Here is a 16,909-nt window from a genome sequence, read left to right as displayed (position 1 = left end):
TCCCCAGAGTGGGGTTGACAGGTAGATTTCCCTGTGGGACACATGTGAGAGTCTATCTCCCTTCCTCTCACTTGGAAAAAAAAACTGATCATGGAAAGGTTTTAAGGAATAAATATGCTGATATGTGTGTTAGAAATAGGATAGCTCACCTGACCAGGTGGTGACGCAGTGGATAGAGTGTCGGACTGGGATGCAGAGGACCCAGGTTCAAGACCCTAAGGTTGCCAGTTTGAGCGCGGGCTTATCTGGTTTGAGCAAAAGCCTACCAGCTCGAACCGAAGGTCGCTGGGTCCAACAAGGGGTTACTTGGTCTGCTGAAGGCCCGTGGTCAAGGCACATATGAGAAAGCAATCAATGAACAACTAAGGTGCAATGAAAAACTAATGTTTGATGCTTCTCATCTCTCTCCGTTCCTGTCTGTCTGTCCCTGTCTATCCCTCTCTCTGACTCACTATCTGTCTCTGTAAAAAATAAATAAATAAATAAAATTAAAAAAAAAAAAAAGAAATAGGATAGCTCTGGTGGTAGCGTGGAGATTGGGGACCTAGATTTAGAGTTGGGTTCTCCAGTTCAGTACCCACTTAGTGATTTTCTACAATCTTCTTACTGTATTATAGCTTTAGAGTGGGTGGGCCATATGCTGAAGGCTCCACCCTTCACACCTAAACAAGGGCATCCTGCCCTTCAGGGGGTTGCGCTTGCCCAGCCCATCTAGCTTTGCGCCTTCTGTGCAACCTCACAGCAAGGGGGGAGGGGGAGCAAAACCTTGTGATGGGGTGGGGTCTCGCCCTGGTTTCCCTCACAAATAACCCTTGTGACCACCGTATGAGGAGCAGGGAAGGTGGAGCTCTATGAAAAACCCTAGAGACTGATTTGGTGTTCAGGCCATTGGGCGGCCTATAACCACCCTGGGTGCCTTGGCCTGGCTGTTCGCATCAGTCTTAGGAGCGGGCCTGGCCTTTCTGCGACGAACCCTTATAAGAGCTTTGGTGTTATCTGAGACCACTCATGTGGGGCCCCTGGTCTCTCAGGCCTCTTTCTCCTTCTGAGAAGAGTGCAGGATCCTAACCCCGGGGTTGTCTTCTGGATTCACAGAACTGAGGCAGGATTGCCCTGAGCAGCCCAGAAAGGGAGACAGCTGGCTGGCTTCGGAGAAATGGGCCGGAAACAAGGGGAAGCAGCGGCAGACCTAGGGGGAAGTCAGCTCAGCCTGGAGGCCTGGCCAGCCCTGCCCCAGCCCTGACCTCTTGTGGGGTCTGTGATGGAAGAATGCACCCTCAGACTCCCCAGCCTTTTACATTGCCTTGGATCAGAGCAGGCATGACAGCAACAGAGGCGATGTAGTTTCTTATTTTTAGTTATTAAAACTTTTTTATTTATTGATTTTAGAGTGAGAGAGGAAGGGAGGAAAAGAGGTCAATTTGTTCCACTTATTTATGCATTTATTGGTTATTTTTTTTTCTTTTTTAGAGATGGGGGAGAGAGACAGTAAGGGAGAGAGATGCAAGGCATCAACTTGTAGTTGTGTCACTTTTTTTTTGTTTTGTTTTGCTTTTTTTGAGAGAGGGCCAAGGACAGAGGCAGGAACATCAAGCTGCTCCTGTATGTGTCCTGACTTGGGAATCTGACTTGACAGCCTTCACACTCTTGAACTATGTTCCAACCAACCGAGCTATCTGGCCAGGCCTTAATTTTTGTTGATTTTTAGAGAGACAGAGAGAGGGAAGGGGGAAGAGGAAGGGGAAGGGAAGCATTCATTTGTTGTAGTGGTGGTCAACCTGATCCCTACTGCCCACTAGTGGGCATTCCAGCTTTCATGGTGGGTGGTAGCGGAGCAACCAAAGTATAAGTAAAAAGATAGATTTAACAACAGTAAGTTGTTTTATAAAGATTTATTCTGCCGCCTGACCTGTGGTGGCGCAGTGGATAAAGCGTTGACCTGGAAATGCTGAGGTCGCCAGTTCGAAACCCTGGGCTTGCCTGGTCAAGGCACATATGGGAGTTGATGCTTCCAGCTCCTCCCCCCCTTCTCTCTCTCCTCTCTCTCTCCCTCTCTGTCTCTCTCCTCTCTATAATGAATATAAAAAAAAATTAAAAAAGAAAAAAGGTTTATTCTGCCAAACTTAGCAAAAATCCAACATAAAGTACTTGGTAAGTAATTATTATTATATGCTTTTTTTAAAATTTTTTATTTTATTTATTCATTTTTAGAGAGGACAGAGAGAGGGAGAGAGAGAGAGACAGAGAGGGAGAGAGAGGAGAGAGAGAAGGGGGAGGAGCTGAAAGCATCAACTCCCATATGTGCCTTGACCAGGCAAGCCCAGGGTTTCGAACCGGTGACCTCAGCATTTCCAGGTTGACGCTTTATCCACTGCGCCACCACAGGTCAGGCATTATTATATGCTTTAACTTGCTGTAACTCTGCTTTATAAATTTTATAAAGTAAAGTTACTTCCCTACTTTATAAATCACCATTACTGTGGAACCAGTGGGCGGTTAGAAAATTTTACTACTAACAGAGATACAAAAGTGAGCGGTAGGTATAAAAAGGTTGACTACCCCTGATTTGTTGCTTCACTCAGTTGTGCATTCTTTGGTTGTTTCCTGTGTGTGCCCTACCAGGGATCGAAACCACAACCTTGTCATTTTGGGATAACACTGTTAACCAACTGAGCTAACCAGCCAGGGCCATCACGTTTTCTTTTTTTAAACATTTTTTATTGATTTTTAGCAAGAGAAGAAGGAGGAAAGAGGAGAGAGAGAGAGAGAAAGAGACAGGAACATCAATCCATTCTTGTATGTGCCCTGACTGGGGATCAAACTGGCAACCTTTGTGTTTTGGGGATGGTGCTCTAAGCAACTGAACTATCTGACCAGGTTTTATTTATTGATTTTAGTGAGAGAGGAAGAGAGAGAGAGAGCAAGACAGGAACATCGATCTGTTCCTGTATGGTGTCACTTTAGTTGTTCATTGATTGCTTCTCGTTAGTGCCTTGATGGGAAGTTGAGGTCCTCAAGCCAAGCCAGTGACCCCTTGCTTAAGCCAGTGACCTTTGGGCTCAAGCCAACAACCATGGGATCATGTCGATGATACCACACTCAAGCTGGTGACCCCACGCTCAGGCTGGCGAGCCTGTGCTCAAGCTAGATGAGTCGCACTCAATCAAAACCAGGACCTCAGCATCCCAGGTTGGCACTGTATCTGTTGCACCACCATCACTCAGGCAGTTGACTCTTGTATATGTCCTGACTAGTATCAAACCAACAACCTTGGCATATGGGGATGATGCTCTAACCAACTGACCTACCTGGCCAGGGCTTGTAGTTTTTTTTTGTTGTTGTTGTTTTTTGTTTTTTTTTTTACAGAGGCAGAGATAGACAGGGTCAGACAGACAGGAACGGAGAGAGATGAGAAGCATCAATCATCAGTTTCTTGTTGCACGTTGCGACTTCTTAGTTGTTCATTGATTGCTTTCTCACATGTGCCTTGACCGTGGGTGCTCAGCAGATCGAGTAATCCCCTGCTGGGGCCAGCGACCTTGGGTCCAAGATGGTGAGCTCTTTGCTCAAGCCAGATGAGCCCGCGCTCAAGCTGGTGACCTCGGGGTCTCGAACCTGGGTCCTTCCGCATCCCAGTCCAATGCTCTATCCACTGCGCCACCACCTTGTCAAGCAGGGCTTGTAGTTTTTTAATTAATTATTTTCAGTGGTGCCAGTTAATTTCTGTGAGCCCATTGCAACTCTCCAAAAGATGAATCTGCCTATGGAGATAAATCCCAGGAACAGATAATACAGGTGGTTCAGAATTTGGCAGGAAATGCTTATGGGAGTCAGAGGATACAGCTGTCACTCGCACAACAGGCCACTTGGATGTTGAAGGCACTACAGCATCTTAAGACTGTTGGCCAATTTTACTTATTGGACTCTCTTATGCACTTTCTGCCTATTACATATTTCACAACAACATTGGCGCTCCTAATTCTCCCCATTTTGCAGATGAGGGAATTGCCACACAGAGCCATGACTTGCTGGAAGAAGTCCCCCAGCTAAATTGGTGGTAACTGCCCCACCTGATCCTTTAGCATTTCACCTGCTGCCTCTTGTTGGAACATGTTAGAGGTTACACAGATCCACTACCGAGCCACCCTTGTTCCTCCCTCAGCAGTCACAGGAGAATAGTATGTTCCCCAGTCCTGGGCCCAAACCCAGTGTGCTCTCCTGATCTGAGGTGTCTTCTGAAAACAACCTCTGAGAGCCTGCAGAGAGAACGTTCCAAAGTGCATTGACCAGGAAAGAGACCAGACCTGCAGGGCACTTGCTCCCTTGCTCTGCTCCAAAGGTGGCAGATAGACAAGACAGCAGGAGTGCTGGGAGGATGGCAGCTTCCACTACTTCCTCCCAGTGGGGGGATGTTGTTGGGAGAGCAGTTCCATGATCCAAGGGTGAGGCACTGGCTTTTTTTTTTTTTTTTTTTTTTTTTACAGAGGCAGAGATAGACAGGGACAGACAGACAGGAATGGAGAGAGATGAGAAGCATCAATCATTAGTTTTTCGTTGCGCGTTGCGACTTCTTAGTTGCTCATTGATTGCTTTCTCATATGTGCCTTGACCGCGGGCCTTCAGCAGACCGAGTAACCCCTCGCTGGAGCCAGCAACCTTGGGTCCAAGCTGGTGAGCTTTTTGCTCAAGCCAGATGAGCCCGCGCGACCTCGGGATCTCGAACCTGGGTCCTTCCGCATCCCAGTCCGACGCTCTATCCACTGCGCCACCACCTGGTCAGGCGCATTGGCTTTTTTTTGACCCCCTAAACCAGCCTCTAGCATGCCTTTCACAAGATGGATAACTAACTATGACCCCATAGTTGTGCAAAGGTTGTCCTATGAAACTTCTGTTTTTTCAATTAGCAATAATCGTGCCTCAGATAAACCTCGCTGGCTATGATACTGCCACTGTGTAAAGCTCCTATGAAACTTTTAGACTCTGGTCTGAAAAAGAAGTCTTCCTTTCCAGAAGTCTTCCTTTCTATGTGGCTTTGAGGACGGAGATATGAATGTTTGCCAAATTCAGACCTTTTTAGATTCTCCTTATACTTTGGGGTGTAGGTTGGGGGCAGTTAAACCACCTGGCAGTGCAAGCTGAGATTTTGCTGACCCTATAGTTGGAACTTGCCTTTCTCCTGCTGAAAGCCAACCTCATACCTAGGATGTAAGGCTTTAGAATGGAAATCTAAAGCTGTGGAATCCCAATGCTACTCAATCTGTGGTTATTCATTTTCTTGACATAGAAGCATAGAGTAAGACAACACTGAGATTGTCTATGGAAACCAAAGGTACAAAAAGGGATGTGGTTGCTATGTGAGATCATAGAGCAAGTGAGGGTCAGAGCTGGATTAAGACCCCTGATACCTGTTCGCTAGCCCAGTTCTCCACCTCACCCTGTCCTGTGTCATGTAGGCTGGGCAGACTATACCCTTCTCATCAGAGGAAACATTTCTTTCTCAACCTGGGGCTTGGAGTTCTTTCCTGAGTGATAAATTTTGGTGAGAAAGAGTGCCACATTCTTAGGGCTGGCTTGCTGGCGAGGCCTTGATCACTCTTTCCACTGTAAAGCCTGTGCTGGCTCTCACAGATCAGCCACACGTGTGCTGCAGAAAGTGCTGAGCCTGATGTGGCCACCCAGGGGGAACCCCCATCCTGGAGACTTATGGCTGCTTCAAGGCCCCAAGTATGGGATTCCCCCCATCCCAGTTCTTTGGGTCCCTGGAAAAGACTGAATATTGAGCCCTCCTCCCCTCCTCATTGGCTGCTGAGGCTTCAGAGCCCAGCCATCTCTTGTGAAGGACTTTCCTGGGATCACAGCGACTAACTAGCCAGGAAGGTGTGAACTGGCGAGCAGGCAGGCTTCTGCAGGACAGATGATCCCACTGGGAAGGAGTGGAAGCTGGCAGTGGGTTAAAGGCACAAGTCCTAATGGACGAGATTAAAGTCATTGCTAACACTTTTACTTCTGCACCATAACCTTATAAGAGTCTCATTTACCCTTCCTTTGGTATGAAAACAGACTAAATATTACAAATAAAATGTGTGTGATATGAAGTCTGGTTGGTGGTACTCTGTTATATTTTCTCATTTGTGCCAGCCAGTTTCCAAAGGTTTCTCTATAATGGAGTTGATTGGTGCTAATTTTTTTTTTTAAATGTATTTTTTTAGTTGGTGCTAATTTTTTTTTTAAATTTTTTGACAGAGAGAGAGAGAGAGAGAGAGAGAGAGAGAGGAACAGATAGGGACAGACAGGAAGGGAGAAAGATGAGAAGCATCAATTCTTTGTTGAGGCACCTTAGATGTTCACTGATTGCTTTTTCATGTGTGCCTTGATCGGGGAGGGGGGGTGGTTACAGTAGATCGAGTGACCTGTTGCTCAAGCCAGCAACCTTGGGCTCAAGCTAGCGACCTTGGGCTCAAGCCAGCAACCTTGGGCTCAAGCTAGCGACCATGGGGGTCACATCTATGATTCCACGCTCAAGCCAGTGACCCTGCGCTCAAGCTGGTGTGCCCCTTCTCAAGCCAGATGAGCCCACGCTCAAGCTGGCAGTCTTGGGGTTTTGAATTCGAGCCCTCTGTCCCACTCTGATGCTCTATCCACTGCACCCCCGCCTGGTCAGACTTGTGCTAAATGTTTTTGTTTGTTTGTTTTACAGAGACAGAGTCAGAGAGAGGGATTGATAGGGACAGATAGGAACGGAGAGAGATGAGAAGCATCAATCATCAGTTTTTTGTTGTGACACCTTAGTTGTTCATTGATTGCTTTCTCATATGTGCCTTGACTGTGGGGCTCCAGCAGACCGAGTAACCCCTTGCTCAACAGGAATCTTGGGTCCAAGCTGGTAAGCTTTTTGTTCAAACCAGATGAGCCTGAGCTCAAGCTGGCGACCTCGGGGTCTTGAACCTGGGTCCTCCACATCCCAGTCCAACGCTCTATCGACTGCGCCACCGCCTGGTCAGGCTAAATGTTTTGTATAGAAGAAGAATGTTAACTATGAAAGCTAAAGATAGACAAGTCTGGTGGGTGTGGGGATGAGCTGCCCACATCCCTTTAAGGAAGGACAAGTTGCCCTATCTTCTGGGAGTGTTGCCAGGGGACATCCTTCAGTTCTCAGTCCTACAGGAATTGCTTCAGCTGCAGACAGCATCCTGCCCAAGGTTGCAGCATTCTGGAGGCAGCCTATCCAGTGGCTGATCAAGATGGAGGTACAAAGGCCTGTACCCTCCGGGGAAGCCTGAGGCCCCTCTGCTCCCTTCCACATGTGTTGCAGTAGTAGTTGTATCTCGTATGTGCCTTGATCAGACAAGCCTAGGGTTTCAAACCACCAACCTCAGTGTTCCAGGTTGACTCTTTTTTTTTTTTTGTATTTTTCTGAAGCTGGAAACGGGGAGAGACAGTCAGGCAGACTCCTGCATGCGCCCGACCGGGATCCACCTGGCACACCCACCAGGGGCGAGCTCTGCCCACCAGGGGGCGATGCTCTGCCCCTCCGGGGCGTCGCTCTGCCGCGAACAGAGCCACTCTAGCGCCTGGGGCAGAGGCCAAGGAGCCATCCCCAGCGCCCGGGCCATCTTTGCTCCAATGGAGCCTTGGCTGTGGGAGGGGAAGAGAGAGACAGAGAGGAAGGGGGGGGTGTGGAGAAGCAAATGGGCGCTTCTCCTATGTGCCCTGGCCAGGAATCGAACCCCGGTCCCCGGCACGCCAGGCCGACGCTCTACCGCTGAGCCAACTGGCCAGGGCCCAGGTTGACTCTTGATCCACTTTATCCACAGGCTCTTCCACATGTTTTGCTCCTCACAGTCTTCTCTAATAAGCATCCTGAACTCAATGTGTCTGTTTCCCAGAGAACCCAACCTGCTTCTCTAGCACTGTGATAACTGTGCTTTTGTTTACTGCATTTCCTTTTGGAGGGCGATGAGGTTGAGGTTATAGAAATAAAAGAACTTCAGGACAAGTCTTCAAGAACTACTACCGGACCCTTACAGGTCCTATAATTCTGACTGTTGATATTTTGCCACAGTGTTATTGGTGAGAGTTTCATCGTGGCTGTGAATTGTGCCTTTTATCATTGAAAAAACCCAGAAGGTCCCATTGGATGCTTTTGGCCTTGCTTTCAGCTCTAAAATTAGCACCAGGTAGAGTGATTTGCCCAAGGACACAGGGAGGCTGGGCTGTTTCCACTTGTTGAGGTTTTTAAAATGTACTTTTTTTTTTTTTTATTGATTTTTAGAGAGAGGGGAGAGAGAGAGAAGGGGGAGGAGCAGGAAGCATCAACTCCCATATGTGCCTTGACCAGGCAAGCCCAGGGTTTCGAACCGGCAACCTCAGTGTTCCAGGTCGACGCTTTATCCCACTGCGCCACCACAGGTCAGGCTAAAATGTACTTAAAATAAGAAAGGAAGAAACACCAAAACAGAAAAAAAAATTGTAGAAGAAAAAGAATATAGGTCGTTAGAAGAAAAAGTATAATACACTATTTACAAAACAATGACAAAATATGTAAAAATATGAATTCATCATAGGTGATGTGGGCTGGTAATGGCAAACAGATTTAAAATTGTGTGATGACTGCTGTCTTCCAATCTTGTCAATCTATGCCTTTCCTACATAATTTCTTTTGGAGAGAGCACAAAAGTCTAAAGAGGCTCTAGGGTCAGTTACAGAACTGAATATAGATCTGGGTGATAATTCAGTGAACTTGCCACCATAATCATGTCGCTGCTCTGCATTGTTCAGTATTTTGTGTTCATAAAATAAAAGAATGAATAAGCATGGTGTGCCCGAATAGCCATTGTGCTAACTGGCCCAGTTGTGAGTGCTGCTGTGATGTATGTGACAGTTGTGTCTCTGAACATCTTTTTTTTTTTTTTTCCCAGAGAGAGAGAGAGGGATAGACAGGGACAGACAGGAACGGAGAGAGATGAGAAGCATCAATCATTAGTTTTTCATTGCGCATTGCAACACCTTAGTTGTTCATTGATTGCTTTCTCATATGTGCCTTGACCGCGGGCCTTCAGCAGACCGAGTAACCCCTTGCTGGAGCCAGCAACCTTGGGTCCAAGCTGGAGGGCTTTTTGCTCAAACCAGATGAGCCCGCACTCAAGCTGGCGGCCTCGGGGTCTCGAACCTAGGTTCTCTGCATCCCAGTCCAATGCTCTATCCACTGTGCCACCGCCTGGTCAGGCTGTCTCTGAACATCTTTAAAAAGCGATCCTGGCCCTGGTTGGGTGGCTCAGTGGATAAAGCATAGTACCGGTGTGCCAGAGGTCACAGGTTCAAACCCTGGTGAGGGCACATATGAGAAGCAATCAATGACTGCACAACTAAATAGAACAACTAAGAGAAAAAACGACTTGATGATTCTGTCTGTCTGTCTCTCAAATCAATGGAAAGATAAAAGAAAAACTGATCTGGAGTTAAAGGTTAGCCTCTCAACTTCATAAATGCAATCATTTTTATTTGAAAGGCATATAGGCTCTTTCCTTTTTTTTTGTTGAAATTTTTGCCATCTCCTGAGCAAAGAGGTTTTGTGAAGTAGAACTCAAGGTCAGTGAATGTCTTTTGCATTGCATTTCTTGAAAAGCTAGCTGCAAATGCAAGGAGGGTTACAGGTTCCCTATTCTTCGAAGTTCCTGCACAGAGACGCAGGGCCAGTGCTGTGGGCATGAGACCCCTCAGTCTCCTGGGTAAAGGCTCTGCTGCTACCATCCTTTTTTTCTTAAGTTTTCTTATTTATTGATTATATATATAGATATATATATATGGAGAGAGAGAGAGAAAGACGGGGAGAGAGGAATGGGAAGCACTGTTACCATCTTGAAATGCTTAAAATAATTTTCCCCATTGATTTGAGAGAGATAGAGGGATGAAGGGAGAGAGAGAGAGAGGCATCAACTTGTTATTTCACTTAGTTGTTCCATTTAGTTTTGCACTCATTGATTGTTTCTTGTACGTGCCCTGACCAGGGGTCAAACCCACAACCTCTGGCGTGCCTGGATGACACTTTATCCAAATGAGCTACCTGGCCAGAGCCACCATCTTGAAATTCTTCATTAAATTAAAAATTTTCATTTACAGTTGATATTCAATATTACATTAGTTTCAAGTGTATAGTATGATGGTTAGACTTTTACATAACTTACAAATTGATTTCCCTGATAAGTCTAGTACCCACCTGGCATCATGCAGAGTTATTAACAATATTATTGACTGTATTCCCTATGCTGTACTTTAAAACACCCCTGGAAATTCTTAATTAAAAAAAAATTTATTTGTTCATTATAGAGAGGAGAGAGAGAAGAGCAGGAAACATCGACTCCCATATGTGCCTTGACCGGGCAAGCCGAGGGTTTCAAACCAGTGAACTCAGTGTTCCAGGTCAATGCTTTATCCACTATGCCACCACAGGTCAGGCTGGAAATTCTTAATTTTTGAACAAGGGAACCTGCTAATTCTGTACCAGGTCCCATCGAAGCTCTGTGACTCAGAATTGGCCATTTCTTTCTCCCTGTTTGGTTTCCGTGAACTAATTGAAGTTGAAGATTCTGGAAGTCTTGGGCTCGTGTCCTGCATTGATGATTATTTTGAATTTCTTTGTTTACTCTCTGGGAGGCAACATATTCATTTGGGTGTGTCACTCTCATCCAGTTAGGGACATGGCCAGCCTCCTTCCTATCAATGCCAGCATAGGGCCAGTTTGCCCCATGGCCCGACCCTTCCACTTCATGGGGGCAGGATGTCTGTATTCTGCACTGCATGCACTGGAGTCCATGGTTTCCAACAGGTTCACTCCATTCTGTGGGTTTTGCAAAGTGTATAATGTCATGTCTCCATCATGACCGTGCTCTACAGAAGTGCCATTGTCCTAAAAACCCCCTGTGCTTCTCTATTTACTCGTCTCCCAACTCAACTTTTTACTGTCTCCATAGTTTTGGTTTTTTCCAGAATGTCAGAGTTGGAATCATATAGTGTAGGTGTTTCATACTGACTTCTTTCATTTATTTTTATTTTTTTTTACTTCTTTCATTTATTTCCTGCCTTTTCCAGCTTCTAGGTGCTGCATCCCTAGCTCGTGGTCCCAGCCTCTTCTATCTCTAACTCTAACCTCCCTGAGTCCCTCTTATGAGGACCCTTTGAGAACACTGGGCCCACCAGGGAATCTAGGATTGTCCTCATCTCAGGGTCCTTGACTTAATCCCACCTGCGAAGTCCCTTTTACCATACATAAAGTGACATAGCCACAGGTACTGGAGATTAGGATGTGGACATCTTTGGGGGTCATGCTTCTGACAGCACAGCACAACCTGTGCACAGGCTTGCTTGTTCTAGAACATCACAGAGACGGAATCATACCAGCTCTCCTCTTGTATAATGGTTGTTTCACTTGGTGTGAAGTTTTGTGAGTCACTCAGATTATTGTGTTTAGAATTAGTTTATTCTGTTACATGCTGGGTGGGACTCTGGGGTATGAACAGACCATAGTTGTTTTGTTTTTTTTAAAGTGAGAGGAAGGCAGATAGTAAGACAGACTCCCGCATGCACCCCGATCAGGATCCAACCGGCAACCCCATCTGGGGCTGATGCTTGAATCAACGGAGCTATCCTCAGTGCCTGAGGCTGACGTGCTCAGACCAACCAAGCTATTAGCATGTGGGGCCGATGCTTGAACCAACTGAGCCACTGGTTGTAGGAAGAGAAGAGAAAAAGGAGTGGGAAAGAAACAGATGATCACTTTTCTTCTGTGCCCTGACAGGGAATCGAACTAGGATGTCCATACTTCAGGTTGATGCTCTATCCACTGAGCAATGGGCCAGGACTGAACCACAGACTTTTTTTATCCATTCACCTATTGCTGAATACCTGAGATGTTTCCAGATTTTGACTATTATGAGAAGAGCTGCTCTAAACATTCCTTTCAAGACTTTGTGGACACATTTTTTAAATCTTATTTTTATTAATTTTAATGCAGTGACATTGATAAATCAGGGTACATATGTTCCGAGAAAACATCACCAGATTATTTTGACATTTTTTAAAATTCATTTTAGAAAGAAGAGAAAGAGAGAGAAGGGGGGAGGAGCAGGAAGCATCAACTCCCATATGTGCCTTGACCAGGCAAGCCCAGGGTTTTGAACCGGTGACCTCAGCATTTCCAGGTCGACGCTTTATCCACTGCGCCACCACAGGTCAGGCCTATTTTAACATTTGATTATGCTGCATACCCCTCACTCAAAGTCAAATTGTCTATCTGGTTTTCTTTGTGCCCCTCCCCTCCCCCCACTCCCTCTCTCTCCTTCCTCACCCCCCTCCCCACCCCCCCTCCCCACCCCCACCCATGTTACCATCACATTCTTGTCCATATCTCTGAGCCTCATTTTTATGTCCCATCTATGCATGGGTTCATATAGTTCTTAGTTTTTTCTGGTTTACTTATTTCACTCAGTATAATGTTATCAAGCTCCATCCATGTTATTGTAAATGATCCGATGTCGACATTTCTTATGGCCGAGTAGTATTCCATAGTATATATGTACCAGAGCTTTTTAATCCACTCATCCTCTGACGGATACTTGGGCAGTTTCCAGATCTTCACTATTGCAAACAATGCTGCCATAAACATGGAGGTGCATTTCTCCTTCTGGAACAGTTCTATGGTGTTCTTGGGGTATATTCCTAAAAGTGGGATAGCTGGGTCAAAAGGCAGTTCAATTTTTAATTTTTTGAGGAATCTCCATACTGTTTTCCATAGAGGCTGCACCAGTCTGCATTCCCACCAGCAGTGCAGGAGGGTTCCCTTTTCTCCACATCCTCGCCAGCACTTATTCTGTGTTGTTTTGTTGTTGAGCGCCATTCTGACCGGTGTGAGGTGATATCTCATTGTGGTTTTAATTTGCAATTCTCTAATGATTAGTGATGTTGAGCATTTTTTCACATGCCTATTGGCCATCTGTATGTCCTCTTTGGAGAAGTGTCTATTCATTTCTTTTTCCCATTTCCTGATTGGATTGTTTGTCTTTCTGATGTTGAGATTTACAAATTCTTTATAAATTTTGGTTATTAACCCCTTATCAGACGTACTGTCAAATATGTTCTCCCATTGTGTAGTTTGTCTTTTTATTCTGTCCTTATTGTCTTTGGCTGTGTAAAAACTTTTTAGTTTGATATAGTCCCATTTGTTTATCCTGTCTTTTATTTCACTTGCCCGTGGAGATAAATCAGCAAATATATCGCTGCGAGAGATGTCGGAGAGTTTACTGCCTATGTTTTCTTCTAAGATGCTTATAGTTTCACGGCTTACATTTAAGTCTTTTATCCATTTTGAGTTTATTTTTGTGAATGGTGTAAGTTGGTGGTCTAGTTTCATTTTTTTGCAGGTAGCTGTCCAATTTTCTCAACACATTTATTATTATTATTTAAAAAATTTTTACTTTATTTATTCATATTAGAGAGGAGAGAGGGTGAGAGAGAGACAGAGAGAGAGAGAGAGAGAGAGAGAGGAGAGAGAGATGGGGAGGAGCTGGAAGCATCAACTCCCATATGTGCCTTGACCAGGCAAGCCCAGGGTTTCGAACCGGCGACCTCAGCATTTCCAGGATGACGCTTTATCCACTGCACCACCAACAGGTCAGGCCCCAACACCATTCATTCATTCATTCATTCATTCATTCATTCATTCATTTATTTATTTCAGAGACAGAGAGTCAGAGAGAGGGATAGACAGGGACAGACAGACAGGAACAGAGAGATGAGAGGCATCAATCATTAGTTTTTCGTTGCATGTTGCAACGCCTTAGCTGTTCATTGATTGCTTTCTCATATATGCCTTGACCGCGGGCCTTCAGCAGACCGAGTAACCCCTTGCTCAAGCCAGTGACCTTGGGCTCAAGCCAGTGAGCTTTTGCTCCAATCAGATGAGCCTGTGCTCAAGTTGGAGACCTCGGGGTCTCGAACCTGGGTCTTCCGCATCGCAGTCCGATGCTCTATCCTCTGCGCCATCACCTGGTCAGGCCCCAACACCATTTATTAAAGAGGCTGTCTTTACTCCATTGTATGCCCTTACCTCATTTGTCAAATATCAGTTGTCTATAGAGCTGTAGGTTTATTTCTGTGTTCTCCGCTCTGTTCCATTGATCTATGTGCCTGTTCTTTTTTTTTTTTTTTTGTATTTTTCTGAAGTTGGAAACGGAGAGGCAGACAGACTCCTGCATGCGCCCGACCGGGATCCACCCGGCATGCCCACCAGGAGGTGATGCTCTGCCCATCTGGGGCGTTGCTCTGTTGCAACCAGAGCCATTCTAGCGCCTGAGGCAGAGGCCATAGAGCCATCCTCAGCACCCGGGCCAACTTTGCTCCAATAGAGCCTCGGCTGCGGGAGGGGAAGAGAGAGACAGAGAGGAAGGAGAGGGGGAGGGGTGGAGAAGCAGATGGGCGCTTCTCCTGTGTGCCCTGGCCGGGAATTGAACCTGGGACTCCTGCATGCCAGGCCGATGCTCTACCACAGAGCCAATCGGCCAGGGCTAGGTCCAGTAGTTTTTTGACTGAGACTTTAGGGTTTTCTATATACAATATCATATCATCTGCAAATAATGATAGCTTTACTTCTTCTTTTCTAACTTGAATGCCTTTTATTTCTTCTTCTTGTCTGATTGCTGTGGCTAGGACTTCCAGGACTATGTTGAATAAGAGTGGTGAAAGGGGGCACCCCTGCCTTGTTCCTGATCTTAAGGGGATTGCTTTTAATTTTTGCCCGTTGAGTATGATGTTGGCTGTGGGTTTGTCATAGATGGCTTTTATCATGTTGAGATATGATCCCTGTATTCCCACTTAGTTGAGAGTTTTGATCATGAATGGGTGCTGGATTTTATCAAATGCTTTTTCTGCATCTATTGAAATTATGTGGTTTTTCTCCTTCCTTTTGTTTATGTGATGAATCACATTGATTGATTTGTGAATATTGTACCAGCCTTGCCTCCCCAGAATAAATCCCACTTGATCATGGTGTATGATTTTTTCCATATATTGTTGGATCCGGTTTGCTAATATTTTGTTGAGGATTTTAGCATCTATATTCATCAGGGATATTGGCCTATAGTTTTATTTCTTTGTGTTGTCTTTGCCTGGTTTTGGAATCAGAATTATGCTCACCTCATAAAAAGAGCTTGGAAGTCTTCCTTCCTCTTGAAGTTTTTGAAATAGCTTGAGAAGGATTGGAGTTAGTTCTTCTTTGAATATTTGGTAGAATTCCGTTGTGAAGCCATCGGGCCCCGGACTTTTCTTTGTTGAGAGTTTTTTGATAACTGTTTCGATCTCATTTGGTAATCAGTCTGTTTAGGTTTTCTGATTCTTCCAGATTGATTTTTGGAAGATTATATGTTTCAAGGAATTTGTCCATTTTATCTAGGTTGTCTAGTTTTTTGGTGTACAGTTCTTCATAGTATTTTCTTACAATATTTTGTATGTCTGTTGTGTCAGTTGTTATTTCTCCACTCTCATTTCTAATTTTATTTATTTGAGTCCTCTCTCTTTTGTTTCTTGGTGAGTCTAGTTATTATTATTTTTTTTGTATTTTTTTTTTCCTGAAGCTGGAAACAGGGAGGCAGTCAGACAGGCTCCTGCATGCACCCGACCGGGATTCACCCAGCACGCCCACCAGGGGGCGATGCTCTGCCCATCTGGGGTGTTGCTCTGTTGCGACCAGAGCCACTCTAGCGCCTGAGGCAGAGGCCATGGAGCCATCCCCAGCACCCAGGCCATCTTTGCTCCAATGGAGCCTTGGCTGCAGGAGGGGAAGAGAGAGACAGAGAGGAAGAAGAGGGGGAGGGGTGGAGAAGCAGATGGGCGCTTCTCCTGTGTGCCTTGGCCAGGAATCAAACCCGGGACTTCCTCACGCCAGGCCAATGCTCTACCACTGAGCCAACTGACCAGGGCCTTGGTGAGTCTAGTTAAAGGTTCATCGATCTTGCTTACCTTTTCAAAGAACCAGCTCCTAGTTTCATTGATCCTCTGTATTGTTTCTTTAACCTCTATGTCATTTATTTCTGCTCTGATCTTTATTATTTCCTTCCTTCTACTACATTTGGGCTTTACTTGCTGTTCTTTTTCAGTTCTTTTAGATGCAGGGTTAAGTTGTTTATTTGAGCTTTTTCTAGTTTCTTAAAGTGTGCCTGTAGTGCTATGAACTTCCCTCTCAGTACTGCTTTTGCTGTGTCTCATAAATTTTGAGTTGTTGTATGCTCATTATCATTCATTTCTAGGAATTTTTTATTTCTTCTTTGATCTCATTCTTTTTTTTTTTTTTTTTTTTTAAAGGTCAACTATTTTTGTTTTGCTTTTTTTAAGATTTTATTTATTCATTATAGAGAGGAGAGAGAGAGAGAGAGAGAGGAGAGAGAGAAGGGGGAGGAGCAGGAAGCATCAACTCCCATATGTGCCTTGACCAGGCAAGCCCAGGGTTTTGAACCGGCAACCTCAGCATTTCCAGGTTGACACTTTATCCACTGCACCACCACAGGTCAGGCCTTTGATCTCATTCTTAATCCATTCATTATTTAAGAATCTGCTATTTAGTTTCCATGTGTTTGAGAATTTTTGAGCTTTTCTGTTGTGGTTGATTTCTAGTTTCATGCCATTGTGATCTGAGAAAGTGCTTGATATGATTTCAATCTTCTTAAATTTGTTGAGACCACTTTTGTGCCCTAACATGTGGTCTATCCTAGAGAATGTACCATGAGCACTTGAAAAGAATGTATATTCTGCCGTTTTAGGGTGAAAGGTTCTGAAGATGTCTATTAAATCGAGTTGATCTAGTGTGTCCTTTAAGTCTGCTGTTTCTTTGTTAATTTTCTTTCTTGAGGATTTATCCAGTGAT

General features: G+C 45.1%; 1 pseudogene; it reads right to left on the bottom strand.

Moving 5' to 3' along the window:
- Positions 1-4,846: 4,846 nt before the first annotated feature.
- Positions 4,847-4,961, bottom strand: LOC136321537 (U4 spliceosomal RNA; annotated as a pseudogene).
- Positions 4,962-16,909: the final 11,948 nt, after the last annotated feature.

The sequence above is a fragment of the Saccopteryx bilineata genome, chromosome 1 (genome assembly GCF_036850765.1).
Source record: "Saccopteryx bilineata isolate mSacBil1 chromosome 1, mSacBil1_pri_phased_curated, whole genome shotgun sequence".
In the NCBI taxonomy this organism is placed as follows: domain Eukaryota; kingdom Metazoa; phylum Chordata; class Mammalia; order Chiroptera; family Emballonuridae; genus Saccopteryx; species Saccopteryx bilineata.
This window is presented reverse-complemented; position numbering and strand designations above follow the sequence as displayed.